Source organism: Adiantum capillus-veneris, chromosome 12, assembly GCF_014529385.1.
Source record: "Adiantum capillus-veneris isolate H3 chromosome 12, ASM1452938v2, whole genome shotgun sequence".
Classification (NCBI taxonomy): Eukaryota; Viridiplantae; Streptophyta; class Polypodiopsida; order Polypodiales; family Pteridaceae; genus Adiantum; species Adiantum capillus-veneris.
In genome coordinates, this window is record NC_140942.1 from 90,403,590 (window position 1) to 90,428,532 (window position 24,943).

The 24,943-nt window shown below is 42.1% G+C and overlaps 1 pseudogene; it reads left to right on the plus strand.

Moving 5' to 3' along the window:
• The first annotated feature begins 14,399 nt into the window (after positions 1–14,399).
• On the plus strand, positions 14,400–15,275 carry LOC147446112 (uncharacterized; annotated as a pseudogene).
• Positions 15,276–24,943: the final 9,668 nt, after the last annotated feature.

A 24,943-nucleotide genomic window follows, 5' to 3' on the forward strand; every position in this document is an offset into this window, starting at 1 on the left:
GTGAATGAGGTATAGGGTCTACGTTGGTCACGAATGGAGAATTTACTTTTCGACCCTCCTCATTTACATCTTTAGCTCCATGTTCGGAGCGAGTGGCTCTATTAAAGGTTTCCTTCAGGCGGCTAAGGACGCTCGGTCCAGACCACGGGCCCACGACATGCATGTCTTGGCTTGAGCTATCAGGATTAGGCATTGGGGAACCCTCCATGACGTCGTAGTCAGAGGAAGAGTCACTAGCCGCTATGTTCGGGTCTTGGTTTGTACTACCTTGGGTCCCCGCTGAGGGCCCATAACCTAAAGTAGGTGGATATTGCTCCGTCTCTAGCACACGACCAGAGCGTAGATGAGTGTGCCTTTGGCACCCTCCAAGAGTCGGCGAATAACCTCGAAGGTTAACCGCTTACCTTTTTTAAGCGTCGGTTTTCACTCGTGTTTTTTACATTTTTAATGTTTGATTTTTTCGATTAAAGTGTGTGATAGCTCGAAATGAGCGTATCACTTAGAGGATCGCTGTGTGCTTTACAGCAAGATTTTCGGGTTACGTGTGAAGCTAAAATTTATTTTTTTAAAAGGTGACTGAGGCCTATGCCTAAGCGTAAGCTTGGGCTTGGGTCTAGGCTTGGGTCTGGGAGATATTCCCGATCCCGGTCCTATCTTTAATTTTTTTTTAGTTTCTTTTTTAAATTATATATATATATATAAGGATAAGGTCGCCGCGGCCTGCGCGAGAGCACACACACACTCTATCTACCTACTTCTAACTAATACACCTACTGTTACACACTAACACACTCTATTAGCTCTCACAGATCTACTTCCTACTTACTGTACACAGAAAACTAACAACCTTAATACATAGAGAATAAACAGAGTACCTTTGAAAACTCCATTAACAAAGAAAACTAACAACCTTAATACATAGAGAATAAACACAGTACCTTTGAAAACTCCATTAACAAAAGAAATACACAGTATAACACAAAATCCTTCTTCTCAACACACACACACACTCCTTCCTTACCTTTCCTACAATTGAAATTGCACCACAACAGAAGCACAAAGTGCCATTCAAGCTTAGTGTATGGCATTCCCCGACAACGGCGCCAAAAATGTGCGCATATGTCGCACGTGTCAATGCAATGAACTTGCCGATACACTGCGTGCGAGCCACAAATGGCTCCAAGCATACAACAAGCTTAAACTAGTAAGCTCAAAGATGACGATTGTGTGTCACTCACTGCTCTACGCTTGCTTCGTGGAGGATTCCTCACTACGAAGAAGAGGGAGACGCCGCTACGCCGCGCTCAACCGCCTTGCCGCCGTCGTGCCGCCACAATGCTTGATTGCACACACTCTCTCTCTCTCTGTCACGCATACATACACACACACAAGGAGATGAAGAAGAAGAAGATGGAGATGGAGCAAGAGCACTCTTCAATTGCACAAATGAGAGAATGAGTGAATTTTAGGTTTAGTTGGTTTTTATTTGAGCTCGCCCCATTCACACTTGGGCGCCCATGCTTAGCCAACTAATCCCTTGAATGTTCCAGTTAGAGTGTGCCTCTCATCGGCGATCACTCTTACCCTTTTCCTATTGGACCGACAAGCCCGTTATCTGACTCTACCAAGTAAATAATACAACGTCCGTCGTAGGTGATAGGGTATCTGTGATCCGTGAGGGTTAACAACTTGAGACGGCACTCTCTATAGTCATCAACGATGGCATGGGTGGTATAGGTAGTGCTAGAGAGGGGAATCTCTCTCTCTCTCTCTCTCTCTCTCTGTGAATACCAAGACCTGATTTCAAGGCTCGATGCATAGATCTTTGAGGTCTCTTGGGATTGTTCCTACGATGTTAAAAACTTCTGCTCTCTCTATTCTCTCTATCGTATAGAATCCTTGCTTCGAGTTAGATGATATAAAATCAATAGAATCGTTGCTTCCAAGTTCGACACTTAGAATTTTTATACTCTGAAAGTACGCAAGGCCCGGCTCAGAAAGCAAGAAAAAATGTTTTTGGAAACGAAACGGTGCCCGGTCTTGCGTAAAAACAGCTTGTGGCGATCCGCGCCGACGTGGATGGCTACAAGAAATTTTTGAGATGGAGAAGAGCGACTCATGAAAACTACCAGTGGTCATCCACGCCATCGTGGATGGCTACATGTAGTTTTCACTTGGAAGATGGAGCCAGTCAAATGAAATAAGTGAATCAATGAAAAGAGAGTCCTGGAGGTGGCAACGGTAGTCCCGCCAGTGGTAGCGCTGAAGTGGCCATGGTGTTTTTGGATGTGGCAGTGGTATGACGGTGGCACTCTTGGTGTTCCGAGACATAGAAGTGGCAGTCATGGCGGTGGCCATGGCAATTAAGGAGGTAGTAGTATGGTGGTCCCAGATGTGGTATTGGGTGAAGGTGGCTGGTGGTGACTCCGAGCATGGTGGAATTGGATTCTAGACAACGCTAGCACTGACATGGAACGTACACTTTTGGCCAAGCTATTGCTGCATGGCCTCGACCTGCAGCCCTGTCCACCTTCCTTGCCCGCCATGTTGTGGGCGGCTAGCTTATCGATGGCCAACTTGACCGCCTCATGGACATATCTTGGATGCTCTCATCCCACACAATTATCCCTCTGTCCCGACCAGAAGGAAGTCTGCCATGTGTGTCTTGTATATACGATTGGCGAGGAGTTGAACTTTGAAGCGATGCATATCCAATGATTATTGAGTGTGGGTCTTAATTGATAATTGTACCCATATTTTGGTTCTTGGCAAAGAGTAAGATCCAACTAGTCACCATTATTTGAAGAGCCGCCTGGGGCTATTGCCTCTAGTGGAAGAGCTATGTAGGGCTCGTAAAATGGTGCATGCACTCCATCGCAGGGATGGTGCCAATATAAAGCAAATGCGGAGCTCTAAAGCTTTAGGAATCCAAAGTTCTTTAGACTCTCTCTTTCTCTCTCTCTCTCTCTCTCTCTCTCTATATATATATATATATATATATCCAGATCTTAAAGGTCTATTCGGGACCTAGTTAAACTGATGAAGAACAAGGAAACTACTAAAGAATTTTCATTTCTTTTGTGCTAGTTTGGTACTTCACATGGAACTCAAACTTTATTGATTTTTCTAGGCAAAACAATAACGGTAGAAAATAGTTTTTTGTCTCTTTGTGTATCTATAAGTAGAAGGTCTATTTTAAGCTGTTGATCAATGTACCTTTAAAAAAAATTCAAACTTGTTTACATACAGAAAATATCAAAGATTCTTGTATATTGTGATAGTGACTTTTGTCTAGCTCCCACCTCTATACATCTTCTAGTATTGAGGTGCTTAGCAAAATGTTGCTCGAGTTTGCATAAACTCAAAAGAGTTTGCTCGGAATGTGGATTTCCTCATCAATAACAAGGGACTTTTCACTTGGATATGGTTTTAGAATGAGAAGACAAAGCTACGTACACACCGAGTGCCCAAATTTGGGTAGCATGCTCACATGCAAATATGGAGGATGTCCAACAAAATTTCGTTGAATGTGAAGAATATGGAGTGGGTACAAGCTTGGGAAACCGCTCCTCATGCCTACCCAAGCCTTGAATTTGAGACACTATATCATTAGTTGAGCACCCCACCAATGAGATGAGCTACTTTTTGTGCCCACCCTGCTTTTAAATTTATAAAAACAAACTCGGTGCCTGCGAGCCTTACTATGTGACCCTTGCTAGCCCATCCCAAACAAGCACGGTTAAGGGGGGTTTGGTGTGTAAGCGCCTCAATAGTGGCTCTCAAATCTAGGCCTCTCACGTAGATTTCATCTCCTCTAATGGGAAAAAGCTAACTAGGACCTGCATTGACACCCTTGACACAAAATGATCTAGGTCAGCTTTTGAAACATGACTACATAACCTTCTCACCCTCCTAGCACATCCTTCTCCTCCTATGCACATCACCAACTACAATCATAGACAAGGACACTTAAACTTCTTTACTATTTGGATCTTGATGCTTACCCCAAGCCTCAAGGTGTCCTTCCTCTTTTAGCTTATTCTTTACAAGTCATTATGGAATAAATCCAAAGCTGAAGATGGCATCAAAACACCATGTCCTGTGCTATACTGAGGTCCACCTCCTCGCCATACTTTACATTGTAGTAGCGTCCATGTGTGTCTAGCACGGGTGCGTCAATATACTCATCCTTTGCGTCACGGGCGGTATGCTTTGAAATAGGGGACTCCGCCCCCCCACTACCAAAACAAGCGAAGCACAAGATCCCTAGTTGCTCCGTCTCTCTCGGATTTCGCTACCCTGAGACAAGCGTCGATACGCATCGCTAGAAGAAGTTCGTCGATGGTGCTTTGGCAAAGAAGGAGTGGAATGGAGTGGCGTGGGACCCTGCCATGCCATGGGAATGGAACCCTGCAATGCCATGGGAGTGGGACCCTGCGATGGAAGGGAAGTAGGACGGTAAGAAGGAGCCGTAGATTGAGGTGGCTCTGGTGCAAGGCTTTGGATGTAAGGAGTCCCTCTCCGACTCCCCCATGGCATGGATTACGGAGAAAGACCGTAGGTCGCAAGCTGCTACGGAGTGTACCGGCCAAACAATGCATCCATCGAACGGAGGTACTAGTTCTGTAAAGAGATAGCCCATTGTAGGTTTGGATCTACCACCGGCGAAGGAATCTAAGTAGAGTAGGTGTAGGAGGGCCATGCCTGCAATTAACAAAGATAAACCTATAACACTCATGGTTTAGGATTAACTAGCCACAAATAATCTTAATTCTTTGCTTGGTCTCACCACCTCAAGACTCAGGTCCACTGGAGGCGATGTCCACCCTGGGTGGGAGCCCACCTGGAGGTGAACCAACCAAATGAAGAACCAGATGGCTGCTCCCACCAGGTGGTCTTTTGTCTAACATCTACGTTACAGAGAGCAATATGAGTTTTGGCTTCCCCCCCCTACTCACTCATGTATATATATGTACACAAGTATATATGCGCACAAGCACATAGATACATATACATACTAGTAGACCTAAGCAGGGGCTAGTAGTGCCAAAGGTCAAGTGGCACCTCTTCAGATATCATCACAATCTCAACCATGGTAAAACCAATGGTACATTGAAGTAATCCATGCATGAGTGGATCAATGACCGCAACTCCACGATTAAAAAATGACTATACCCAAGAGGAGGCGTCTAACCTTCGGGTGCTATGCTCCCGTACTAAGTGCCTACATACATGTATAAACAAATATATACGTACACCCCCCCATAATTTAAGTATATACAATTACATACTCTGTACAATTAAGTATAATTTAAGTATATACAATTACGTAAATGTAGCCATCATTTTATTTTGTGCACAGTGCAAGAGTGCTTCTGCCTCTGTTGAGTGCTTTGAATTAGAAGAGATTCTTTATTATGCTTCTTCGAGGGATTACTATGCACATTACATGCCTACCTCCATTCTGAGGTACTGTGTCGCTGAAAGCTTTCCAACCTAATGCCGCATCCGTAGAGAGAAAGAGAGAGATAGATAGAAAGAGAGAGAGAAAGATAAAGAAGGTAGAGAGAAGAGCATAGAAAGTCATTTTTGAACTCCATCTTGGGGATATAAAAAAGATCTTTTTCAAAGCACTCTATAGAATCCTCTGTACTCTCGCATGACGCACCCCGCAAAATGGTGGCTGCGCTTACAATCATTGCTCTTTACTTACTTGCAAGCTCACATACGCAACGGCTATCTTTGTCTCTCTCTCTCTCTCTCTCTCTCTCTCTCTCTCTCTTTCCTCTCCCTCCCTTTCCCTCTCCATCTCTCTCTCCCTCTATCTCTATTATCTATCTCCCCCTCTTTCTCTTTCTCCCTCTACCTTTATCTCTATTCTCTATCTCTCTCTCCCCCCCTCGCTCTCTCTCTCTCTCTCTCTCTCTCTCTCTCTCTCTCTCCCTCCCCCTCTCTTTCTCTATCTCCCTCTCTCCCTCTAACTCTATCTCTATTCTCTATTTCTCTCTCTTTATCTTTCTCCCTCTACCTCTATTCTCTCTTTCCCTCCCCCCCCCCCCCCCCCCCCCTCTCTCTTTTGATCATAACTTCTTCATCCGAACTCCGATTTGGGTGATCTATAGCCTCAATCGAAGAGCACAAAGTCCTCTACGCATTGATGTAAAGACAGAAATTTTCAGAGTTATGGAAGGTGTTTCTGTAGCAGCATTTCCGAAGTGAATAGGTTCAACAAAATTGATTCTCATCTCCTATTTTACATACAATGTCTTCCGGCACTCGCAATGGTTCTTCTTCTTCAACAAGGTCCACAACCATTATGGAAAATGATCCAAAATCTCCTAAGTGTGGAGATAGCAACACAACCACCCAACCAACGACATCGGAAACCATGATCATGGCGTACTTGGTATCATTGCAAGAGACCGTAAACAAACAAGGCGAAGACTTACGAGCACTTGCAATGGAGAATGGCACACTAAGGGTACTTGTGGTTGAGAATGAGAATCTCAAGAGGACACTTGAGATGCAAACAACACGTTTGATGCAACTTGAAGAGGAAGTCAAGGAATGTAAACGCTCTCTTGTGGACTTGAATGCTTTGAAGGAGCGGATGAGCAAAGTAGAGCATGACCATGTATTGAAAGAGGAGAAATTTGACACTATGAGCCGGGATGTATGCGACATGAAAAATGTATGCACAAACAAGTCTTGGGCTGATGTATGTGGTAGCAATGTGGTTTCTAATTCCTCACTCATGCAAGCTATGGTTCAAACAAAGAATGTTGAGAATGTGGATGTGGAGGAGTTGAAGGAACGGGAGCGACGTTCCAAGAACATTGTTATTCATGGAATTCCCAAAGAGAAGTTAGAGACACCTCCTTCTCTTGCCATTGTTATTGAAGATTTCTTCAAAACCCACTTTGGCATGTCCGGAGTTATGGTCTATGGAGCACATAGAGTGGGGAAGCAAGGAGCTCCTCGCTCGGGAAGATCGCACTATTAAGCAACAAAATATGCGTCGCAAGGCATATGAGGAAAAGAATAATAAAAACAAGGAGATCTCTCATGAAGAAAATGTGCCCACAGAGGAGGCAAGTATCTCAAGCAAATAGGGATGCGTGACCTATGAGACCGAGTTACAATTGAAAATATGCTTTTGGAATTGTAATGGATACCCATGGAATGCGGGGGTTGGCATTGATGAACTAACAAGCAAAGCCGATGTTGTACTTCTTGTTGAAACTTGGGAGCATGATACACAAAGGATTAACGGCTTGGAGGATTACAATGTACATTCATTGATGTGGTCAAAGAATCTCAAGCAACAAAGAGGACAAGGAGGGTTAGCATGTATGGTTAAGAAAGGATTGGAAGATTTTGTATCAATTGTGAAAGATGACAAGTACAAACGTTATGTATGGCTGAAAATTATGACACCAAAAAGAGCACCCATTTTTGTAGCTGGTTGCTACATTCCTCATCATGATTCTCCCTTTTATGCTTGCATGGATAGAGATCAACCATTTTCTGATTTGGAAGAGGACATTGCTTATTTCAAAGGTGAAGGTGATGTTATTGTATTTGGGGATATGAATGCTCGCACAAAAACATTGCAACATGATATTCAACAATTTGATATGCCATACATTTCAAGGGAGTTGGAGGAAGTTCACTTGTATGATCGTACTTCAATGGATGAGAAAGAGCCGGATCACTATGGAAAGTTACTTTTACACATGTGTAATAGCATGGGTATGCTCATTGCCAATGGTGTATCTTTGTGGAGTGGAACCAATGGATTTACATGTAGGAGACATAATGGGGATAGTGTGATTGACTATATGCTACTCTCTGAAGCCATCATGTATCGCATAAAGAGTTTTGTGTTTGGTCAATGGACCCCGGAATCCGACCATCGCACCTTATGTATTGACCTTTCATGTGGAGAAGCAACTAAGCATGATAATCTCAGCCAAAGGAAAGAGAAGTTATCACTATGTATGGATTTCAAATGGGCACCAATGTACATTGAAATGGTTGAGCAAAAATTATGGATGACAAAGCTTCAATGTGATGCACCATTGGAAACTAAATGGGAACCTTTCAAGAAAGCTATTTGTTCTTGTGCGGAAGAATGCTTTGCCATAAAGCATCTCCATGGTATCAACAAAGATAGATCACGCAAAAGGTGGTTTGATAAAGAATGTCAAGATGCTCGAAAGTCCTTGATAAAGCTTGATGCAACTGTGGACAAAGACAACTATCAAAGTCATTTGCATACATACAAGGCATTGATTCAAAAGAAGAGAAGAAGATGGGAAGTAAAGCAACAAGAATTTCAAGTCCAAGAAAAGGCACATGCATGTGGAAGATTTTGGAGAAACTTGAGAGGCAAGCGGGTTGAGAATTTTGGTAACTTGAGTCTAGTGGATATGTACACACATTGTAGGCAATTATATGAGCAAGCAAATACTGAAAAAATGCCATTTTATGGTTCACTCCCATGTATGCCGTCTTTTTTTACTATTGAGGATGTATGCAGTGGGCTTGAAAAGTTGGCCACTCGCAAAGCGGGAGATCTTCAAGGTATCAAGCCGGAGATGATCAAATGGACGGGAGATTTTACCCATGAGTGGATGTGTGATATGTTCAACCTTGCACTTCAACATGGTATGCCTTATGATTGGAGTACTAATTGGGTTAAGCCTTTGCATAAAGGAGGGGATGTAAAGAATGTAAGCAACTACCGGACTATAATGATTGGGTCTCTTATGGCAAAGTTGTTTGGGTGCATAATGGAGATGAAATTGAGTGATTGGGCTGAAGAGAATGACAAGCGTGCAAAGGGACAAGCGGGTTTTCGTCGATGCCATAGCACCATTGATCATCTTGTCACTCTTCGTGTTCTCATGGAGGAAAGTCAGTTGAAAGGCAAGCGATTGTATTGTTGTTTTGTGGACTTTAAGAAAGCCTTTGATATGATTCCACGTAACAATTTGTGGAGAAGGATGGAAGAACTCCAAGTGCCAAGTGAGTTTATGCTTGCGGTTTCTCGAATCTATGAGAATGTGATTTTTCAATTGCGCATGGGAAGAGAAATTTCAGAAATTTTTGTAAGCACTATTGGGGTTAAACAAGGATGTCCATTGTGACCAACTCTCTTTGGTCTATGCATCGATCAATTGGAACAAATGGTACTTGACTTTATGCAAGAAGAAGGCATTGAAGAGGTCACTATTTGCAATGCGATAATCATGCTTTTGTTGTATGCAGATGATGTAGTGCTTCTAGCACACACTTTAGAAGATGCACAAAAGCTTATGGTTGTCCTTGAGAACTTTTTCTTGCATAGTAGGCTGATTGTAAATGAATCCAAAACAAAGGTTATGCTTGTGAAAACCAACCATAAGGAGAAGCCATGCATTGTGTACAACAACGAGACACTTGAAGTTGTTGAGAGCTTTAAGTACCTTGGCCTTGAGGTTCCATCCAATCACAAGTGGCATGAATGTGCTATGCGTCGTTTGGAAGCGGGAAAGAGAGCATATTATGCATTTGAGAACATGTGTAATGCGGGAAACATCAAGTGTTGGGTTCTCAAGAAGTATCTTTTTGATGCATTGGTGACACCAGTTCTTCTTTATGGAGTTGAAGTGTGGGGCGGGAGCATCTCAAAGTCTACTTGGAAAGAGTTTGAGAATGTCCAAAAGCGTTTTCTTACAAACTTTCTCCAAGTTAAGACACAAACACCATATATGCTCTTACTTCTTGAGTCAGGATCTCTTCCAATTGAGGTTATGGGCATGGAAAGGGTTGTAGAGTACATGATAAAGATGCGTCAAAACCCCTCACATCGACTTCCTACAATTGCATGGGAAGCAAGCAAAAAAGTTCAAAAGACGCATAAAAGCAAGATCTTGAGCACGGGATGGATGCAAGACATAAAGAAGTGGTTTGGGAGATGGGATGCATTACACTTGCTACATGATGCTTCAATTGACTCTCAAGTGAATGAAGATTTTCTACAACGCCAATGTATTACGGCTTGGGAGAAATCTGGTGGGTCACGCTTCATACATTACTAGAGTGCTCAGCTTTAGATCACATCCGAACTTGCTTCTCTCACATTTTCAGCCATAACTTAGACCTACACACTTTCCTCTCCCAGCCAAAGTGTGGGCTCTCCATTGCAACTCTCATTGCTACAATTTTGGAGCATCGAGAGTCACTCATCAGCCATACACATACTACATCACATGTAACTTTGGTCCCATAGGTCATATTTGACCTCCGAGGATGATAATAAAATCTATCTATCTATCTATCTCTCTCTCTCCCTCCCTCCCTCTAACTCTATCTCTATTCTCTATTTCCCTCTCTTTCTCTTTCTCCCTCTACCTCTGTTCTCTCTTTCCCTCTTTCCCCCCCCCCTCTCTCTCATTCTCTTTCTATCTCTATTCTCTCTCTCTCTCTCTCTCTATCTATCTCTACCTCTATCTCTATTCTCTCTCTCCCTTTCCCTCTCTTTCTCCATCTCTACTCACATTCTCTATTCTCTCGCTCCCTCTCATTCTATCTCTCCCTCCCTCTCCCTCTCTTTCTCTATCTCTACTCACTTCTCTCTACCTCTATCTCTATTCTCTCTCTCCCTTTCCCTCTCTTTCTCCATCTCTACTCACTTTCTCTATTCTCTCGCTCCCTCTCATTCTATCTCTCCCTCCCTATCTCTCTCTCTCTCTCTCTCTCTCTCTCTCTCTCTCTCTCTCTCTCTCTCTCTCTATCATTCTATCTCTACCTCCCTCTGTTTCCCTCTCTTTTTCTATCGCTACTCTCTTTATTTCTCCCTCCCCTCTCTCTCTCTCTCTCTCATTTTTAAAACTCTATTTCTTTCTCTACTCCCCCTCTTTCATTTCTCACGTTTTTTTCTATTTTATTTACTTAAACCTATTTCTTTTTCTATTTCTCTCACAATCCATTTGCAAACAAATCTACTCTTATATCCATTTGCAAACAAAGCTACTCGAGTATCCATTTGTAAACAAAGCAAACAAGTTTACAATGATACGCAAGAAGATCTCTCTACTTCACTAAGCAACCTACATCAAAAAATGATTAACGATAATCTCTATTGCATCAATCGATCAACTGAATGAGGTATGTGCACTTCTTAATCTCGTATTGTTTCTATCTTTATGCATGTAGTTGTGTGTCCATGCGCGCGCGTGTGTGTGTGTTTGTATGTGTGTGTGTGGAGTAGAATACAATAGGGAAAGACGGAGGGGAAATTTTGTGATCACCTTAAGTTGTAGATATGGTTGACCGTTAGGTTGAGCGTCCTATGATGATCGCAGTAAGCTCCCCTTCACAAACGACTGAAACATATGTGTGTGTGTGTGTGTGTGTGTGTGTGTGTGAGAGAGAGAGAGAGAGAGAGAGAGAGAGAGAGAGCGAGAGAGAGAGGGAGAAGGAGGGGAGAGATGGACAAGGGAGAGAGGTAGAGGGTGTGGGAGGTAGAGTAGGGAGCGTTGGGCAAGGTGCGAATGCGATGGCAGAGAAGAAGAGGGCAGAGTATGCCGCAAATACACGACATACTCTGCCCTTCTTTGTTTTTTAGGTGCAAGTGATTACCGCGAATATTACCACGTCTATTACCATGTAACGTCATTTCAAACGGATACAAATATTTTCGAGGTACAGGGCGGGGGGGTGGGGTGGGGTACAAACCACCCCCCTCTACCCTTAGATACACATAATGTCATATATAGCCTTGTGATTTTTTATGATTCTTTTCTTTTGTTTAATTTTTTCTATTGAATGTTTTATACTAACATGTACTTAAATAATTAGCATATGTTTATTTGTAGGACTTCTAGATGTTCTTTTATATGTATTTTTTAATCCTTTTGTACCATTTACGATTAAAAATCAAACCATTTAGTATAAGTATTGATTGTACTTTATTTCAAAAAAATTGTAGCACTCATTGCACTTTATTCTCTTTGTATTTTTAGTCATTTCTCTTTTTTTGTTGAAATATATAATCGACACTACTTTATCTAATTAATTGTTTATTTTTTAGGACACATATAACTAAATATAATTTTCTTGAATTATAATCTCTCTTTCGCGTGTGTGCAGGATGACTAAGATGATCATGGCCCTGAACACGATCGGATGCTCAAAGACAAACTCCCTTGTCCTTGCGATAAGTGCAAAAGGGCAATCTCTTGCTTGAGGCGCATTGCTTTGGAGCACGTGGAGAATGAAGGGCTTTGGCATCCTCGAAAAAGCACTCGAAGAGATGAGAGCACCACTCACCCCTCGCTTGAGGAGGTGCCCATTGGTCTGTATTCTGTGGTGGTGTGTCGGTGTGCAAGGCCAAACGACAGAGACGAGCTTTTGGACAAATTAGGCATGGCTCATGGTGATCCTCCCACTAGCTCTACTTTGACAGCTCCTACTCTGGCGTCTCAATCGCACTTTGAGGTAGGGGATGAGTACATGTTCGACATGTGTGATGAGTTACTGACTCATGAACGCAACGTGTGAAAGGAGGATTGTCAGCCATACACTCAACGAGCAGCGGCAATGGAGGACAGGTTGTTGATGAGTGCCGGAACACCTCTTTACGATGGTGCATAGTACTCGATGCTACGGGCATCATTGGAAGTCCTCAACTTACAAGCAAAACCTGGTTGGAGCACTGCACGCATCGATGCACTCCTTATGTAAGTTCGTTATATGGGCTTTTTTTATAAAACTCTCTTGCTCCATGGTGCCTCCTTGCAATTTTATTAATACGCTTGTTTGTTGTAGTTTGATGGGCAAAATGTTGCCAAAAGATCACCACATGCCTCCGAATCGTCGACGAGCTAGATCGTATGTCACTGCACCTGACATGGAGTATGAGTGCATCCACACGCGCATCAACGATTGTATCAGTATACCGCAATGAGCACGCACATGGAGTATGAGTGCATCCACATGTGCATCAACGATTGTATTAGTATACCGCAATGAGCACGCACATGCTACCTCATGTCCCATGTGCGGGAAAGCACGCTACAAGACCGGAGTGAGCGGGGTGCACCTACCCTGCAAGGTATTGAGACAATTTCCATTAATCCCTCGCATTCAACACATGTTTGCAAGTAGGTCTATCATGGAGCTTCTTGCGTGGTACGCCAACTACCACTCAAAATGATGGAATAATGTGTGTCCCTGCCGATTCACCTGCATGGAGGTACATCAAAACTCAATGGCCAGAAATTGGGATAGAGCCTCAACACTTGAGGCTTGGGTTAGCAAGTGATGGTTTGGCACTAATTCTACCTCATGGAGCACTTGGCCTATGGGGATCGTCAACTACAATATTCCACCATTTGAGATAACCAAGAAGGGCAATATAATTCTTTCCTTGCTTGTGCAGGGAAGTACAAAGTGTTGAATATTGATGTCTACCTTGAGCCTCTCATCGAGGAGTTGGAGGAGTTATGGAGAGGCATCCCTGTTGTAGATTTCTCACTTGCAAAGGGGGGGAGAGAAGACATTGTTAGGGGAATCCTCATGTAGATAGATTTTGGCATCTCCCTTTCCGTTCTTTGTCTAATTATCTCCCTTTAGTTTGAAGCTTCTCTTTAACAATATGATATGTATGCAGGGTTGTCCACATCGGGCCACAATGCATGTCCTACTTACTAGCCATCATTGGTGAAAGAGATGCCGGATGCCTTGCGCAAGGTAATCTATCCAAACAACCGTCGTTCATTACCCCAAGGTCATAGCAAGCACAAGGCTCCAACAAATGGGAAGATGCCTCTAAAGCTGATGATGGAAAATTAAGAAACTATTTGGGAAGAGCACTACAACAACAATCAGGCTCCGAGTACTCCACCAAAAGGTATGTCAAGGTATTCCATATTTTTAAGGCTACCATATTGGAAGGACTAAAAAATAAAACACTTCTTGGATCCCATGCACATATTCAAGAATGTAGCCCACACCCTGTGGGACCAGATTATTGTCAAGAAGGACTCATTTGAAGGTTTTGAAATGACTCTCCTCCTCTGGTACTCCATGTCGTGCTCCCAATGGGAAGATTGTGCTTCCTAAAGTGCCATGGATGTTAGCCAAAGAAGAATTGGAAAAAGTGAAGGGTACCATTGCGTCTGTTCGCACACCAACAATATACATGAGATCGCTAAAGGGAGCTTTCACAAAAGCGATGAAAGATGGAAAAGTGTTCAATTGTATGGGTTGAAGTCCCATGATTGGCACAAGATTCTTTAGGTAATGTCCCTTTCTCTATTCTCTCTATTGTTTGTTTTTTAGGACACATATGATTTTTGTGTATGAGTTTCTGTCACTTTCCCTTCCTCTAGTTCACATTGTAGTTAATTATGCCGGTGAGTATGTGTATATGCCGAGACAAGAAAGTCAGGGATGCTATTTTTAAACTTGGAGAGCTAGTAAGGTACACCACAAGACTCCACTAAACTACAATTTTTTATGTACACAATAACCTCAACTAGCACTTAGTGTATTCTTGTGTGTTTTCTTGTAGATTTGTGAGCTCCAAGGAGATTGAAATAGATGCTATCCCTGCTGCTCAAATATTTGTAGTAGAAACTGTGTGTACCATTGAGGATGCATTTCCTCAAGCGGTCCTCCTCAGTCAAATCTACCTCTTGGTTCACGTGGTTGAGGAGATCACTATATGTGGAGTAATGCATGCAGGATGGATGTTCTTTTTAGATAGGTTTTTAAAGACTCTCAAAGATTTTGTGCGGCTACGGTCTCAACGAGAGGCATGTACGGCCAAAGGGTGGATCGTGCAAGAGGCATTTGTTTACATCTCAGAGTATTTGGCACAAGTTGATCCTTCAATGCCTCGCATGTGGTCAGACGAGGAGGATGCAAGGATGACTTCACAGTTGCCAAGTGGAAAGGGAAAATTATTTAACATGGATATGAATCTATCCCGAGTGGTCAATAAATTTTGTATTCTCAATGCAAAGGTTATGACCAAGTGGGTGGACTTGTGGACAATGGCAAAGGCAAGGTGTTTGCAAGAGAGAGAAGCATGGAAACAAGTACATGGAGGAAGGAGGGCACCCCCAGTGCCTAGACACCTTGCATGTTTCCCAGATCTCATTACTGTGGAGTGGATTCATGAGAGAATGACCGAAGCAAAAGCGTGCAAATAAGACATCATCGACAAAGAATGGGAGTATGCACGAGGCTGCGTACCAAAGGTAGAGTACTCATATACATAAACCATATTGTATAGTTTTTTCTTGATTTTATCTTTGTAATTGATATAAGTTATTTTTCTATCTTGTAGTGCCTTTCCTTTAACCCGGTCAAAGGGTCGTCACTTTTGTACGCACCACATTGACGAGCATAGAACCACCATGGACAATGGAATCATGGGCAACTTTGACACAAATGGTGATGAAGACATGTACCGTGGAACTATTGAAAGGATACTAAAGTTTAATTTTAGAACCTTTCATACCTTCATCTTTGAGTGCAAGTGGTTTGCAAATGTATCAAGACGACATGAGAATGGCCTCTACATGGTGGACTCTAGTGTGCATCACACAGGGAGTTTTTCCATGCAATTGTGAGCATGTGAGTGATTACCTTTTTTATTCTTATTTGCTTGTAACATTAATTATACCAATGTTACTCACTTTGAGCTTCTCTTTATAGGTCATCTATATCCCAGCAATCCAATGATCAAAAATTTGGTTTAACACCTCGGGGGAGAACCATTTTTGCCACTAATGAAGTGGAGACCATCTTTGACCCTCTTGCACCTCATACTTTGGATTTATGGGAATAGGATCGTGCTAGCTATGGTGGATGAAAGAAAAACATCGTACACACAAATGAGTGTGTGTTGGTTAGATAATCACTTAAGCAAATTAGTTTCCAAGATCAATTAACTTGGACTCATAAACACAATCTTGAGGATCTGCTAAGCCATCTCAAGCTCACCATAAACAAGAAAGATGTAATTCAAAATAGACTTGTGTTTATTCATTCATAAAATGAGCTTTAAGTAGCTCTAAAGCCTTGCTCCACATCATGTGGGATAATTCTCCTTGACTCACACTTTAGGACAAAGCTCTCTTTACAATCCTCCCCTTGAGGTTTGGACTAAGACAAAATACTGAAGATGCAATATTCATGCATAATGATAAGTTGGTATCCACACAGGATGGTAATATCTACATAGGGTGACAAAATCCACACAAGATGATAATATCCACACAGGAAAATAAAAGTCCTCCCCTACAAGTAGAGAGGCTGCATCTTCAAAGTATATCGTCATAAAAGACAAGGTTGTTCTCGCCTTTTCCTTCTTCTTTGTCTTCTACCATGTGAGCTGCTCCTTTGATAGGTCTCTTCACCCTTCGTAGCTTTTTTTGTTGCTTCTACTACTACTACTTTGTCCAATGCTAATGCCTCCATTTGTGTAGCATCGAGAAGGAGTGTGTCCCTTCTTACCGTATTTGTTGCAAGGTTTGTTTGTGTAGCAATCTTTCGCTACGTGTCCCATTCTTCCACATTCATAACACTTTCTTCCAGATGATGATATCGATGGCGAATATCTTCCCCTTGAGGATGGCGTGACAAAAGTCCCTCCTGATGATGTTAATGAATTTTTTTGCTTTCTTTCTTCTGCTTGGATTGAGTTGATGACATCTTTTTTTCTTCTACTTGGATTGAGTTGATGACATCTTGGAAAAGTGGAGCCGATTCTTCTTCTTCAAGAATTGTGACTAAGTGGTCATAAGAAGGTGGAAGTGCACTTAATAGTACGGTCACTTTGTTGTCTTTTGATACTTTGACCTATATGTAAGTGAGCTGCATGACAATGCTCTTAAGCCTATTTACTAGGCTAGCAATGTTCTCCCCTTCAGTTTCATATTGATCTTGTAAAGTTGTCTTTTGAGACTAACTTTACTTCTTTTGGCCTTGGCTCCAAAATTTCTTTTTACGACATGCCAGGTTTCATGTGCATGCTTACATTCGTCTATGAGATGCACATAGTTGTCATGTAAGGAGGTGATGATAGTACCTAATGCTTGTTCGTCTTTGGCCAAATTTTGTGCACTTGCTATGAGCGTAGATGCCCTAGTGTGCACTCCATTGGGTTCGGCTTGTTGTTCTAAGGCAGTGCTTATGACAGTCCATAAACATTTTCTCATTAGGTATCCTCTTAACTTTGTTTGCTAGGTGTGAAACCCCTCCCTATTGAATTTTTCTATTCCGTTCGCACCCATTTGTGTTTATAGAGGGGTCTTAGCTTAAGGAGACTCTCCTAGCCAGTTTCTACCTCTTTACACAGTGCACAAAAATTTGAAATTTGTTTGAAGTTGTTGTGCTTGGTCGCGTTCATTTCATTTCAAGTTGAGAGAGAGAGAGAGAGAGAGAGAGAGAGAGAGAGAGAGAGAGAGAGAGAGAGAGAGAGAGAGAGAGAGAGAGAGAGAGAGAGAGAGAGAGAGAGAGAGATCTTTTCTTGTCGAATTGAAGCACCTCTTCACGATAGTAAAGCCCCTCTTCACGACTTTGAACTTTGCTTTGGTTGCCTTTTGAAAATGTTCCAGTGCCCCGCTCGGTGAGAACTGCCCCTTTGTCCGCCGTGATGCTGCCGACAGTCGGCTCGTGGGAGCAAGGGCCTAAAAGGTTAGTGGCTTTAGGAGAACCGCGTGGAAAATCGGTCTTAGTAGGCTTGGAGCGAGCTCGGGAAGGCCTAGCGGGTGACAGTGGTAGCGTGGGAAGGCCGATTGTTCAAAAGCGGGCAGTTAGGCAGTGTTCAGGCAGTTAGGTCAGGTTTTCAGGTAGCGGGGTCACGCCGGGTAGGCGGACAGAGTCGCTTCCTTCTTTACCAAAATAAGGCTAGGATGTTTTGAGCCCAAGACATTGCACCCACACACTATTTGTAAGAGTTGAACTAGACCAGACCAAGGGGCCCCAAAGGCTTCCACGTGAGGATGGGCTAAAGAAAGGTAATTTATCCTTGGCTCTGCATTCTCTCTCTCTCTCTTCTCTCTCTCTCTCTCTCTCTCTCTCTCTCTCTCTCTCTCTCTCTCTCTCTCTCTCTCTCTCTCTCTCTCTCTCTCTCTCTCTCTCTCTCTCTCTCTCTCGCGGTATGTTTGCCTTCCACAAAGCCTCCAGTTGCCTAAATTGACCCATCCAAGCTCCCACGTCCCGACACCCTCCAGACGTCTTTGGCTCACATTGTCCGCCACCCCCGCCTGCAAGCTTGTGTATTGCTGAATTGTGGCTTCCATAATAGAGTAGAATAGTTATCATGCTCAGTCCGAGTTCTTCAACTATTAGCTCTTGCTCGGCCTTTTGGTCTCCAATTTGGCGGCGCACCACCTTCGTCAGTCTATAGGTGTATGTGAAAGCGAAAGTGTAGGGTAGGTGAGATAGAAGAAGTGTGAGTGCGAGTGAGAGAAGATGAAGGTGGATGCAATCTCTTCTATATTCATCCTCTCTGTGATGGTCTCCTCCTACTACATCCCCGGGGGCGACCATCTGGTCCTTACGTGCTGACCGACCCACCACTGAGAGAGAGAGAGAGAGAGAGAGAGAGAGAGAGAGAGAGAGAGAGAGAGAGAGAGAGAGAGAGAGAGAGAGAGAGAGAGAGAGAGAGAGAGAGAGAGGCAGAGGTGTGAGAAATGAGACAATGATTACCTCTCACACCTCTGCCTCTCTCTCTCTCTCTCTCTCTCTCTCTCTTGTTGATGCATAAAAGAGTAGTAGCCCTAGATGCAGTGTTCGAGAAAAATCAATTTCATAAACATACAAACCTCCCTTCAGGGTGGATCCAAACAAAAAAAATTGTAAAATAATTGGTATTTTTTACAATTTAACTCTATTTTTTAAAATTTTTTAAGTGGGTTTTCTTCTTCTCCCCCTTCCTTCAACCGATTGATTTGGTTTTCCAACCGGCTCAAGGGTAAGTTGAGACACACTTTTCTCGCACACTGCCTAGATGCAAGACCAACTATATACTTGATAGTTTCCTTTGTTCTTCTTCTGTTTACATTGTACTAAGAATGGCGGAGCAATCATTGTGACTAAATGTATTTATACATAATTGAACAACCGCCCATAAATGTATGTCTATGCAGCACTGCTCTCCTCTATTTATTGTATCTTCCAACTTCTTCTTGAGCTAAGTGGCAGATAATAATTTTTTTTTGGGAAAATTACCAAAATGCCCCTCTAATTTGTGAAAATTCCCAATATATCCTTGAAATTTCAAAAATTCCCAAAATACCCTTGTATCTATTTTAGTTGGATTGTTCAAGGTTTTCTATTCTTCATTTCTTTTTTCCAATTGAGGTCCGTCCATTCTTGAGCGCTCAACATGTAATTTGTCGCAAATTACCTCACAAAAAAGGCAATTATGTCTAAATATAACGATAGACAATCACTTTTCTTATGAAAAGCTACAAATTTTTTATGTCTTTGGAGAAATTTAATCTCACAACCAAGGGTATTTTGGGATCTTCAACCAAGGGTATTTTGGGAAGTTTAGAAAATATGAAGGGCATTTTGGCACAAATCAGATGGGTATTTTGGTAATTTTCCCCAAAAAATTTTCTATAATCAAAATGTATGCCGAGCTCTCTCTCTCTCTCTCTCTCTCTCTCTCTATATATATATATATATATATATATATATATATATATACTTGGTATCAACAGGATTTGATCTACCACATCCTATCTCTGGCTTGGTCTAATCACTAGTCGAGATCGGACGGGATATTATATCTACTACATTGTAACTCTCTGATTTACTTTGACCTTTTTTTCATTACTCTATCGTCTACATCTGATGGGAACTATGCCATTCTTTCATAAAAAGGAGAGTATTACACTGAACTCAATGTATGTACTCTCTACCATACCCCACCACGTGGGTCTATTGATAAGCTGCCACTTCGATTTCCCTAAAATTGGGTAGATTATAAAAACACTTTCATAAGAGAAACGGGGGAATAAACTGATTTTTAGACTTATTTAGCAATGCTCTGTTCGGTGAGGGCTACTGAAGGGGTCTGACGAAGAGATACCAGGGTGGATACATCCCCCCCACGCGCGGTTTTTTTTGGGGGTGCATGAGGCTGATAACGCCGCGCTATACTGAGCCGATGAGGTGGGATATTCAAGACCGCCTAGCTGCCGTGACCTTTCCTTCCCTATGGGGGCTCCACAGCCAGCTATGAATGGGATACATGGAGTTGGCATTGCCATATAAGGTGAGCTCTATGCTCACTTAGTTTTCATTTAGCAGGGTGTGTGGGTTTTTTTCCTTCTATGCATACTGTACATATATTTTTCTGTACGTGCTGCTACTTGATTGTCTTCAAAGTGATGGCCCCCAACAAGAAAACTGCAGTGGAATCTACAGAGGTAATTTTGCTGATTAAAGGAGTGCTTCAACAAACTTTAACACTATGGTATTTTTCAAGAAGCCGTGCTATGATTCTGCTCAAACAATGGATTTAAGTTATGATTTTTGAGAATATTTTGTCTTCCTAAGAGCTATTTCAAAAGGTAATTGTAGTCATTTGAAGTAACACATACTATGGGTTTGACATGAGGCCAGGATGCAGGCTTATCCCTTACTGTTGTTCTTTCATTGGTTATTGGTTTTACCGATAAGGAAACTTTGCTAAACTCACAGAACAATCATGGATAAATCTTGGATACGGGTAAGTGGTGTATCTGGGCTATACGGACTGGTTTTCGGTCGCATGTAAGTGTACTTTGGCTGTACTTTATGTATAAACTGTATTAAAGCATCAGATGGCCTTTCAAAGATAAATGCCAGATTGGGAATGCCTACTACTGACCCTAATCATGGTTTCTGACTTGATCGGATGATGGGCCGAAGTATACTACAAACTAAGAAGTAATTTGTAGTCAGTAGCAATAACTCAGAATATGGTTTGACTTTGAAGCACGGATGCTAGCTTATCCCTTACTGTTGATATTCCCTTTTGTTGGGTTTTACGACAGGAGATTATGCTAACTCACATAATAATAATGGATGGATTTTGGGTGCCAGATATTGGGATATCTGATATATACGAGCTCTGTTTCGGTCTTGTATAGGTTTACGTAGCTATAATCTGTGTATTCTTTATTTAGCACAGGCTGGCCTTCCAATGATAAATACCAAGTTGGGGATGCCAACTACTGACCCTAATTATGGTTGTTTTTTCTGATGGGCCGAGTTGTATTGTGATGGGCCGAGTTGTATTGGAAACTTATATGGGATTAGTAGTTCTACAACTAACGGGATGTTCTTTGTTGTGGATCATTCTTATTGCTGGTTTTACCGCAATAGACCGTGTTAAACTCATTGATTGCTTTAAGCTTTATCTTGGATGCGGAATTTGCATTATCTGAAGTATATGGACTGTATGCGGCCCTATATATGGTATGGTTTTGGCTTTTTATCTGATCTATTTGGAGATTTTAGCCATATATCTGTATTCATGTCTCCTCTATGTGGTATATACGGGCTCTTTTTTTAGGCCTATGATATGGTATAACTCTAGTAAGGGAGGTTGGCCTTCCATTGATATGGCCTTGACAGAATGCCAACGACTAAATCGTATCATTAATTTTTGCAGATCAGGTAGTATTCCCTTACTGATGGATCATACCTTATGTTGATTTTATCAACCATAGATTGTGTTAAAACTCACAAAAAATTTGAATCCTTTTCTTGGGTACTAGGATTTGAATTATCTGGTGTATACGGGCTATATTCGGCCTTGGATACAGTATAGCATAGCCTTGTATCTGGTTTATACGTTATTTTTTTAGCATTATGTATCTCTCTGTATCTGGTCTAGACGGGCTCTTTTTTGGCATGATATACGATTTTACTGGAATATGGCACCGGTTGGCCTTCCAAGGGTATTGCCAGGATAGGAATGCCAACTACTATCTCTAATCTTGATTTTTGCAGATCAGGAGATGATGTAAGGTGTACTGGGAGTTTAGAATTTACAATAACTCACTAAAATACGCTTTCAAAGGAAAATTTTAGATGGTGGAATAGTGTATGGGAATGGGATTTTTTTCCAGTCGACATTATATGTCAAATTGATCTAATTTGAGGATTAACTTTGCATTAGAATAAAGGAATGTTGCTTTAAAATTCGCATTAGGGTACGGAAGGAACAAATAACGAGTGGTCAGTTTTGGACATAAAATTATGTGGGTTTGATTCTAGTTTATGGAACTCATGGTCTTTGAGAAAAGCTTTTACACATCACTATAATTTTAGCAGCATGATTTTCTTTTTAGTTAATACCTGGGTGACATGGATGACAACTAGGTCACCCCAGTTACCTGTTATGCTGTTTGAAAACTAATTGAAAGTTTGTTTTCTTACTGTGGATGCAGGTAAGGGTGTCCTCTCCTTGGCAATTGATTAAGAAGATGAAGTGTTGTATTTGTAACTATTGGACTATAACAGGACCATCCTACCCTTTAATGGCCTGTTACTATGATGTATTTGCTTTGGGTAAACTGTCGAAAGAAATACATGACAGTGTACTTTATCTATAGGCCAAGGTCTTTGTAGAATATCTCATGTGTTATGTATACTGTTAATAGTTAAAACTCTCTCTCTCTCTCTCTCTCTCTTTTCCAGTGATCGCCACTGTTGTGTGTTGTGCACTCTGAGCACAGCCGGATCCTCCCACTATCCTCTCCCGTGGAAGCTCGCAGCTCCCTGCCTTGTTTGCGCCTCCTTTTGATGTCATGTGGCGGGCTTGAAAAAGGCTTTCCCGTCGCGAACGTGTGCGAACTTATTTTTCTTCTTTTCGCGATTCTTAGCTTGTGTGTTTGTCTCTTGAGATCCTATATAAAGACCCCTCTTTCCTCACGTTCAAACACACACACACAGAAGTTTTAGAAGCGGAATCTCTCTTGCCATAACGTCGGAGTTACACTCTCTCCCTCAACCTCTCACCTTCAACCCATATCCATCTCCAACTTCCTCTCTACCATTGGCGTGTTGCCTTTCAGATTCCCGAGTTCTCTTTCTCTCTTTCCCTCTTCTCTACCTCGATACGATGGTCCCGAAGCGGTGTTTCAAATCTCTAAGGATGCTCCTATCATTCCACCTACAAAGAAGGTGCAAAAGAAGGTATCATCTACTCCAATCATAACTCAAGCGGAGGTATCGACTCTGAAAGAAGGTGAAATCGTCCAACCTCAAACACGTGAGGTTATCGAACATGCTACTAATATGGTAAGACAAATTCATACTTTTACATTGCTATTCATGTTGATCTGAGAAGCTAAGCATAGCGATTCCCTTAAACCGTCCAAAAAACGTGATTCTATCACAAGAAACAAGCATATGTTTTCATAAATTAATGAAAGAATCGTTTGATAAAGTGTCACTGTTTGTTAATAAATTGTTATTGTTTGATAAGTTGTTACTGGTTGATCATGGTTGAAGAATCATTTAAAGAGAAGAATTGTTGAAAGAATATCTTATGTTCCTTGTGGGTAGCGAGATGCCTTGCGGTTAGCGAGATGATCCCGCGATTAGCAGAGATTAAGCTGAGGTTATCGGCTCTCTTTTTATCCCTTGCAGTTAGTGAGATGTCTGGCAGTTATCAAGATTCCTCGCGGTTAGCGGGATGCCTGGCGGTTAGCAAGATGGGAAGGTTGTGCAATTCGCAGTTCGCAAATAAATCGTTTGCAAAGACTCTATTGGTTAGACAGAGAAAGTCCGCAGGTAGCAGCAAACTCATAAGAAATTGGAAAAGTTCTTTTTGTTGAAATATAGGACTGTCTTCATTAGGCCTTGTTTGAATTGTTTTGGTATTGTTTGAAGGGCTGTATAAAAGAACCTGTGTCTGGAATTAATTCAGGAACACTGTTTGTATATGTAAAATAGTGTGGTAGTAATGAAAAAACAAGCTAAAAAGTGTGAGTGTGGGGTGGAAAGTGGGGGCTAGCTCAGGTTGCCAGTCAAGGATGGGTGGTCTCAATTAGTCGAGAAACTCTCCACTCCCTCTTATTAAGAGAAGCAAAATTAGAGACTCATTGTGCCAAGAGTCAAGACGTCCCAAATATAAGTGCCCTTGAAAGCTATGGACCTGATTAGTGGAGTACTTTTCACAAGATTACTAGCTAGTTTAGACTATGTCTATATCATATTCAGGGTTTATGAATGGCGACCGTGCCTCTTAAACGTAGAGAAAAAGGCATTGTTTATGGATTCTACTTATGTCAATGGGATTTCATCTCTATGTTATAGGAAAGAGATTCCATTAGAATCTTTAATTTATCGACCTGGCTTCTGACGTATGACCCTTACAACCACAATCACTATGGATAGAGGACTTCCTCTCTTTTCTTGTTCGTATCTTTGCTTCGTGGAAACGGAGTAGGGTGTTGCCAATGAAACTTGAGAATAAAGGAAGGCCATCTATCAAGTCGCCCCAATTTTCTCGAGGTTGGGGACCTCACTGTTGGGTGTCAAGCCCAAATGGGAACATACTCTTAAAGCATGCATAGGCTACTGGACATTGCATGTATAAGGGATGGTCAAAATCAATCTAGACTCCTATATATGTAAGGATTCACAAAAGAGAATGGTGTGTATTTTTCTTGTCTCAGCGTGTCGACTCTCTCTCTCTCTCTCTCTCTCTCTCTCTCTCTCTCTCTCTCTCTCTCTCTCTCTCTCTCTCTCTCTCTCTCTCTCTCTCTCTCGCCTTCTGCTGTGCTTCCTCCACGCCATGGCTTCCCTTAGGCTGCATCCCCCATAGCCTCGTTCCAACAACTGGTATTAGAGCCCTACCAGGCCTCGGCTCTCGGCTCTCGAGTCAACACACCGCGGGAGCAGCCTCTTGTGCAGAAGAGAAAGAGGATCT